The sequence below is a fragment of the Haliotis cracherodii genome, unplaced genomic scaffold, assembly GCF_022045235.1.
Source record: "Haliotis cracherodii isolate W230 unplaced genomic scaffold, xgHalCrac1.p SCAF_1, whole genome shotgun sequence".
Classification (NCBI taxonomy): Eukaryota; Metazoa; Mollusca; class Gastropoda; order Lepetellida; family Haliotidae; genus Haliotis; species Haliotis cracherodii.
The window spans coordinates 76,084,337-76,094,124 of NW_027266264.1; positions in this window are offsets into that span (position 1 = coordinate 76,084,337).

The window sequence follows — 9,788 nt, forward strand, 5'->3', positions numbered from 1 at the left end:
TCGTCACGCTGCAATGCCATTAAAATCAGATCTTAGTTTTCGCTACCGCTGTACAAAGATCTGAGGACATCCCATTACAGGTCACGTCAGACCGACCTTGCGCGAACTTTGACCGACCAATGGAATGACAAATCAGAGGGCAGCTTTCTCGTGCTTTACGGCACTAATTTCAAATTGGCGACTACGCTTCGAAACATATTTTGACAAATTCTCGATTACAAATTTGAAACCTGAACAAAAGAGCATTCTGGAATGGCAAATAGATGGTCTAGATTGTATGGATTCAGTCGTTAAACCCGTAACTATCGTTCGGAGTAAATCTTTCGAGGTTTGAAGTTACATTCCGACTGTCACTTTCATAATCTGGTAAGCGATGCTCTGATTAGTCGGATGAAAGGCCGTTTGACGTGACCCTTAATGGGGTGTCCTCATATCTTTGTTCAGCGGTAGCGAGAACTGAGGATTTTAATGAGATTGGTCTCGCCGAAGAACCGGTTTCGATTCCCGACATGGGTACAATGTGTGAAGTCCATTTCTGGTGTCCCCCGCCGTGATATAAGCTGGAATACTGCTAAGCGGCGTCAAACCATACTCGCTCACTGACTCGGAATTGAACATCAATTTACATATTCATCGCAGTTGCAACAATATTGCACGTCGCTATATAAGTGCTATAATCTTGGATACGACGTTAAATTCCATTTCACCTCACCTGCAATACTATTTTTTCCTAATTAGCATTACTAATGTCCCGAGACCACTGTTATGTATTTCTGACATACTAGAGAGCTATCTTTATGGACGTAATCACGTTCGTTCATGAGTATTTTGGGTGGTTTCCCTGTGAATATTGACTGATTTTGTTCTATAAGTTTACGTATCTGAATCGTGCAAATCAGTCAATGATTGGGAAAAGTAACTTTCATCTGTGACTAGAGTTCAATGCCACTTCAGCATAGTGCAAATAAATTGTGAAATAGCTTGCGTGATTTATCATTGTAACAAAATTAAAACGAATCGATACCGAGCTTCAGTTTACTTGAAATGGGCAAATAAAAATAACTTCGATATTAAAAATAATGAACGCAGTAAAAATTCAATATCATACGTATGATAGCCTGTGAAGTAATTATTGTTGATTTAATTATTCATAACGATTGATTGCAATATTTTTGCGGATTTACGTTTGTAAATACCTCCATAAACGCAAGAAATATTGAACTCAATTCTTTACAAATCTATGTTCTGTCAAAGGAATATTGTAGAAAGCTATAAAGTTCAATGGATTCATAGTTGCCCCATTATTCTGTGGGGTTTTTTGGTACAATAGTTTAACATTGTATTTGTACAAATTATGCACGTTGGAACCAGTGGCAACTTCTACCATGCCATCAATGTCGCTATTATAGCATGCGTCGTAAAAGATGCAAAGCGACGTAGTCGTAAGAAACGTAATTATTACTTATTATGTTCCAGCAATGGTTTGATTTAAATACCATCCACATCTGACCGCAGGGTAGAAACTTCAACACCTCTACGTCTACTTTGTGTGACATTTTCAAAAGGAATGTCGTCACCATTACAGTGAGGTCACTCGGCTACATTGGTATACATCTTGAGACAAATCCATCCAAATTCTACCATTTTGTTGGAGACACGGACGTTAATAAAATGTAGTTAGAAATAGGTATATAGCTTTTCTATTCAATTTTGATGTTTTTCCACAAACGTTTCATCATTTTAAACGTTATCTTTCAATAAATATATTGCCATAAAATATAACAAATTCATATCTTTCTAGCAGGGTTACGTCATTATCTGACGAGTTCTGCCCACTTTTGTGTCAATGTTGGCACATCTTACCGCTTCTATAGGTAGCCCCCTTTTTGATGTCAGAGAGGAAAGTAAGGAATGTTTTCATTGCATTTAGATATGAATGTGTAAACTATGGTTTTATGCCGTTTTTACCAATATTTCAGCAATATCATGGCGGAGGACACCAGAAAGGGGCTTTGTAACCATGTTGGCCTCGAACCCGTGTCTTCGGAGTGACGAGCGAACGCTTTAACTGCTAGGATTACCCACCGCCTCAATGCATTTTGGAATACATTTCGATATCGTGTATATATTATAGTAGAAGGGTAGCGACCACTGAAAAATTACACTGACAACATATGGTACGTGCTTTCGATAATCAAAATTTACGTGACCTGATTCAACTGAGATTACAACATTAATGGCAACCAAGGTTGACGAGGTTCAAGCCGAGGCAACAAGTGTTCATTAAGGATAACTTAGGACAGTACCCGGAATAAAACTTCAACCTAAGATATAATCATGGTTGCCAGGAGACGGAGAAACACAACGACCGTATGCTACAATGTTGGTGGCCTGATATTCGACAAACGGTGCGTCAAAATGCATCCATTGTCGATTTGCAATGTCTTAAACGACATTGTTTTCACACTTGTTAAAAAATGTCATAGAGGAAAACAGTAAAGCAAAATGCACGTGCAAGTTATGTCATTAGTAACTCGTGGTAGTGGCCATAAAAAGGCATTCATAAGCCAATATTTTGTCATTCAATTGTCAACATTTTTCAAGTTCGAAAATGCAGAGACTCAGCGCTGCCGATCGGAACATGGCCATAGGGCGGTTCCAAAATGGGGAATCGCAGTCTTCTGTTGCACGCCACTTCAACGTCCACCACAGCACAATATGCCGCCTTTGGGACCGATAAACAGTTCAATTCCACTGCAGATCGTCCGAGAACCGGCCGACCAAGAGTTAACACCCCTGCACAGGATCACTACATTCGACTGTTCCACCTACGTCATCGCAATGGCACAGCTACGGAAACTGCAGGACGCATTCCTTGTTTGAGTAGTATATCGGACCAGACTGTGAGGAATCATATTCGCGAGGCTGGAATCTGACCCAGAAGACCAGTTATCGTCCCTGTTTTGCAACAGATCCATCGACAGCGACGCTTGCGTTGGTGCCATACCTTACAGCCTTGGAATTTGAGAAACTGGAGACGAGTGTGGTTTAGCGATGAATCACGATTTCTTCTTCACCAGCGAGATGGAAGACAACGTGTTTATGGTCGTCGAAATGAGCGTTTTGCCCCAGATGGTGTGCGTGAATTTGACAATTTCGGTGGCGTTAGTGTCATGGTGTGTGGGGCCATATCCTTCACCACGAGATCTGACTTGGTTGTTGTTCAAGGACATTTGACAGTAAATCGGTACATGAATCAAATTGTACAACCTCACCTTCTTCCAATCATTGACCGCAAGAGAGAGCTGTTTCAACAGGACAACGCTCCACCGCACACAGATCGTGTCACGGTAGACTACCTGCATAATGCCAACATCAACGACTTGCCGTGGCCATCGAGATCTCTAGATCTCAACCCAATCGAAAACCTCTGGGATGAACTCGATCGACGTGTACGTCAACGTCAGAGCACGCTGCAGACACTCCCACACCTATCGCGTACACCTATCCAGAGATAAGATCCAGATGCAGAGCAATGATTGCTGCCCGGGGCGGCCACACGAAATACTGAGTTCAGCGCAACCTTGTGGCCTTATGTTACATGACAATGATACGTTTTCAATGCCTTTGTACAACGACAACATGTGGCGATCTAGTTCAAAATTTTCATATTTGCATCTATGATATTAAATTATATATATCGACTCTATTAAGTACAATAAATCTACTAAAAGTCTACCTGTGCGTTCCTTTTTAAGAGTGTATTCTATATGATACATGTAAAACATAAATTATTAATTCTAAAGTATTTATATCAACGATCGAATGTAAAATTTCCCCGATGCATAACAGGATACATAATATTCATATATATTTTTTACCTAGTACATTATATTCAATAAATTAGTTTATTAATTTTTAATTCATGTATTTAAATTTAACAATGACGTCAGTTGGAGTTCAGTGGGTATGGGCAACTGTGTTCAACCGAAGTATACGTAAATGCGCTGACAACCAGACGTTAATCCACCATGGTTAACAAGGGTTGTGCCTTGGCCAAGACGGGTTCGGCTCGTGAAGATCCGGGGTAGAAAAGTTCTTCAGCAACCCATGCTTGTCGTAAAAGGCGAGTATGCTTGTCGTAAGAGGCGACTAACGGGATCGGGTGGTCAGGCTCGCTGACTTGGTCGATGCATTTCATTGATCCCAATTGTGTGGTTCCAGTGAAGATTCGGGGTAGAATAGGTCTTCAGCAACCCATACTTGCCGTAAAAGGTGACCATGCTTGTCGTATAAGGCGACTAACGGGAACGGGTGGTCAGGATCGCTGACTTGGTTGATGCATGTCATCGATCCCAATTGCGTGGATCGATGCTCATGATATTAATCACTGGATTGTCTGGTCCGTAAAAGGTGACCATGCTTGTCGTAAAAGGCGACTAACGAGATCGGGTGGTCAGGCTCGCTGATTTGGTTGATGCATGTCATCGATCCCAATTGCGTGGATCGATGCTCATGATATTAATCACTGGGTTGTCTGGTCCAGACTCGATTATTTACAGACCGCCGTCATATAGCTGGAATATTGCTGAGTGCGGCGTTAACAAACAAACCAACCAACAGACCAAACAATTGCGTGGATCAATGCTCAGGTTGGCAATCATTGGATTGTCTGGTCCAGACTCGATTACTTACAGACCGCCGTCATATAGCTGGAATATTGCTGAGTGCGGCGTTAAACAACAAACAAACAACACGGGTTCATCAGGGTCGTCCAGGGTTTTGAAATCGAACGCAAGCAGCATGCCGTGCTGAGTCGGGGCCTTGCTTAGTGTCACGTGATGATTGTCTCTCTCGTGACGATCTTCGAGAAAAATGCGAAATATCTGTGACATAAGTCATGATTTAGAGTATGGTTAGATATTATTAACGGTTTCTATGACAAAGTGCTCATATGACATACCACCAGCATAGTTGATGTTGACGGTAAATGTTTTGAATTACAACATACACATAATTATTCCTACATTTAATGTACATGTAAAACAGTGTTTATGTTTCACCTTTTTGCAAACACCTGCTGTCATTACTGTTTGATGTAGATCCATAACCACATGCATATGATGAAGTCAACTTAACTCACGCACGTTGAGACGCCCAACCCTAACAACGTATTCGTGCGTGCGTGATTCCCGTGTAACCTTTCGAGTTAAGTTGATTGGTTCAACTGTGTCATATGGCCCTGTGACGCAGGGGTAGCATTATGCAGATGGCTGTTTCAAGGAATGCTCGTTCCACCCGTGACGAACAGGTCTGGTTGTTGATGAAATATAGTGATAGCTAAATAGACAGATTTTCTATTCATGCACCGATTGTCTTTAAATGTAATATCCAGTTATGTATGACTAATAATATCATACCAACTTTGACTGGAGTAGGTCCAATAGTTTTTCAGACATTGTAGTAAACGTCGGTACCTTGAATTTCCTTCCAGACTATATCTCCAAATGATTTGGAAATACACAGTCCTATCTCCGATCCTTGCCACATCATCTGTGTCAAGAATTTGACTAGACACATGTATATTGGCATGGACAAAACATTCTGGTAATAACGTGTGTGTTTTTAGACAGAGAATCACTGATATACTATTTTCCAGCAACAGGGGCTTCATGAAATTTACTTCGCTCGTCACGCCGAAGACACGGGTTTGATTCCCGACATGGGTACAATGCTTGAACCCTATTTCTGGTGTCCCCCGACGGATATTGCTGGAGTATTGCTAAAAGTGGCGTTAAACCATACTCACTCACTCATGAAATTTACAATATTAGAAAAGCACTCATTTCGAAGGAGAATGCAAAAAATCTTTTTTGGTCAAATGTGGACATAGGACCATCTGTTTCTAAAGCGACGATTAGACAACTTCTTTTGTCCTCGACTGCGCCCCTGTGTCAGAGGAGGACGGAAGTTTGGTTATTGAGGGCACTGGAGCCAGGAGCACATCACCTATACCCAAACTTCGCTTGGGTGGGTGGTAGAATGGACCCAGCGCTAACAATCGACTTGTCACGCCATGCTCTGAGCATGGGAAACTTTAACGTTGACATTATTATCCCCCGCCACGAAGTGGGACGGGTGAGCTTAGGAACGGAGTTCCGTCCTTGCGTCCGCTTCTCAATGGGGACAATTTGTCTCAAAACCTTTGCAGTGGGATCATGATCTAGAATGAGGTCGAAAACGGTGTTGTAAATTATTTATGATACTATTAATTATTGGTTCATAATTATCTTACATTTGCCTACAGCCCTATGTCAGAAGGCAATGCCTCATACATGTGGACCAAGCTGACATTATTGACCTCCGGGTTCTTTTTGGCTTCAGGTAACTGCCAGGCACGGAACCAGCCTGACATGTACTATGTCTGACAACAATAGCTACCTGTATATAGCACCCCCTGTAGCCCTGGTTTCTGTAGTCGCCTTCCACTAGAATATCGTTCTTGTTAAAACTCCTTGGCGAGTGTGGAGCAGAGATGTCGAATCTCCGTTCTTTCTTAATAGCTACCCAACTATTAACTGGTTTTCGTTCAAACGCAAGATAAGAAATGTTAATTCAAACACTGTTGTATCTTCTGATGAAGAATCATCTGCACCTGATTTAGATTCGTGGCCACGATGTCTGGAGTTGATGGACTGTCACACAAACTCAACCCTTTTGCCATGTCAAAATCTATCTCAAGAATATGTGGCGAATCTAAAAACGTCACTCGTCTCCAGGATCCTTTGGGGAATGTGCAAAGAGACAACAATCTATACATTTACTCGGAGCACATCATTTTGCAAAAACTGGTATGTTGTCTCAGAGCACAAAACATTGAATTCATGTAGCGGCATTATCCGGGATCGGGCAAAATGTCTCTCTGACATGTTGCATGTAACAAGTGTGTCACCTCTGATGAAACGATTCACTAGGAAAGATGGTGACAACATCATCAAAACAAATACTAATATCTATTTGCATGTTGTCTCACTTCAATTCAAAATTCAATAGGAGCTGGATGTTTTAACATGGTGAGTGAGTGAGTGAGTTAAAGTTTAACGTTACATCGGCAATATTTCAGCCATATCGGTTTTAACATGGAGGTGGAAGTGTACATGCCTAATCCACTTCGATGTTTCAAGCGCCAGCAGTTTGGACAAGACCTGCCACAACTCCCCAGTTCGTCTCCGTTGCAGTGGAAAACATGACAATTTTAAAGGGCAAATAAACTGTTAGACATAGCAACTTTACAGATTTTAATACTTAAGATGATACTTCATCTCAGATGCTTGACCAAAAGTAAATTTGAAAAACGGAAATAGCGTCAAACAGACGATAAAAAATGACAGACGAAATCGTCCCCCAAACGAAAAACTCCGCCACTGAGGAATTCCCTTACTAGGGTTAAAACGGATTCCCGTTGTTTGACGTGCTGCGTAATTGCAACGATCATGGCGATAGGGCCGGCGCCCAGTCTGCCTGCTCCCGCCTAGGAATTTTTTGTCTGCTCTTTCGTTTGATTACATTGTCCACAACATATGTCAACTTATGCCTTATTAGTAACAGCATTGAGTGAGTGAGTGAGTGAGTTAATATTTAAAGTCACATCGGCAATATTTCAGCCATATCGTGACTTGAACAAGTTATGCATTTATATTATATATTAAAAGCTGTCATCGAAGGACAGTACAACAACCAGCAATATATCACAGATTATAATTTTAAAACTAGTTTTAGAACAATAAAATAATCAGATACAATACAGTGAATTAATATAAAAACGGGCTGTAGATCGCCAGCAACCATATTAGGGACCATGGGGACTTACGGTACTTCTGCTACCTACATGGTACCCCAGCAGGATTTACACCATCCCTCTGGCCACTGGCGATTATCAGACAGATTAGCAAAACTGTTAAAATCAACAAAAATACTACGATTAAAATCACAGAGAAATTAAATGATACGTTGAATGATACCGGACTTACGTACCTTCCCAGGGGGACAATTGTTTTACGATACTTCAACCCCCTGTGAAGATACAGCCACTAACAATCTCAGTTATGATTTCATTTCACCAAATTAAAATTCATTTACTTTATACTACACATATTATAATCAAAATGTATCTATTAATTCTATTTCTTTTAAAAAACCGATGATTAAATGATCACTGATTTGATTAAAAAGATCCTTTATGGGTGTAATTTTGAAATACTTATCCCTTGTGATGGAAAAATCAATGCAGTCAAGCAGGACATGCTTGACTGTGATTCTTTCATCACAAGGGATGCAGAATGGAGGATCCTCAACTTTCAATAAATATTCGTGGGTATATCTGCTGTGGCCAATACGACATCGTCGCATAATGACCTCTTCAAATCTGGACTGACAGCCCAAGTAGGTGTAATCGATAGATGGTTTAATTTCATGTAATTTATTGATACCTACTTGGGTGTCCCACTTCTTCTGCATGAGATCCCTGATGTAACATCTAATAACAGGCTTATAATCACTGTAAGGGATAGGAAGTGGTGTCACAGATTTGTTGAGTGCTGCTTTTGCAGCAGCAGCAGCCATTGTATTACCAATGATTCCAACATGGTGTAACAGCATAGAAAGTACCATACGTTGAACTGTTTGATTGGCATTTTAGAAGTTGGTAAGTAACAATAAAGGCAAGATATTTTATTGATGACAACTTCTTTATTTAATTATTATGTATCATAATAGAATAGACTAAAAAAGTTGCCATCCATAAACTATCTTGCATTAAATGCTTTCAGTTGTTCACTCAGGGGATTGGTCCCTCACCGGCATTCATTGTTTGGAATACCGATAGCAGCTGGTGTTGTATTACCCAGGATGTCAGTGATCAAACGCTAGTAACCGATTGTTAATTGTTATTTTAATTATTCACAATGTCAAGATCAAAGGTCGTTTCACACATTCAATAATGTATGCAATGCTGTTTTTTTAACAGATATAGCAGAAACAGTATATCATAACGGCTAAGGAGTGAGTATGGTTTTATTCCGCTTTTAGCACTATTCCAGCAATATCACGGCGGTAGACACCAGAAATGGGCTTCACACATTGTACCCATGTCGGGAATCGAACCCGGGTCTTCAGCGTGACGAGCGAATGCTTTCACCACTAGGCTACCCGACCACCCCTATAACGGCTAAGGATCACAACATACATAAACACCGCAAACATATCTAACACTACAGAATATATTGGACAGTGTTTGGCGAAATGGCTGTGTTATTCCTGTACATGAACTTGATCGGGGTCATGCCGATCCTTCTAACCACAGTCCAATATCGCAAAGTTTGGAAATGTGAAATACTTTCATGATTTTGGTTGAAGGGGCTGTTTGCCTCATTCCTAATAAAAAGATAACCAATTTCAAGTTCGTGTGGGTTAAAATTAGGAATCAGGGTGTCCCACAAGGCATTAGTTTGTATTAAGTGTAAACCAGTAAACGCCTTTCTAAGGTTTTAAGTGATACCATTGAGGGAATAATAGTTATTTCAATTCATACACTCTAAATAAATAACTTATTTTGCCGGCATTTAATTTATAACAGTCACAATGCTGTTGTCATCCATGCTTCATCGTATCAACCTACACCTGTATGTTTCGTCAATCCTCTAATGCTCAGTTTACGGCTCCATAACAGATATAAAAATGTCAAATGATCCATTGCCGCCTGAGGTGAGGATGCAGTGATTTAAATGCAC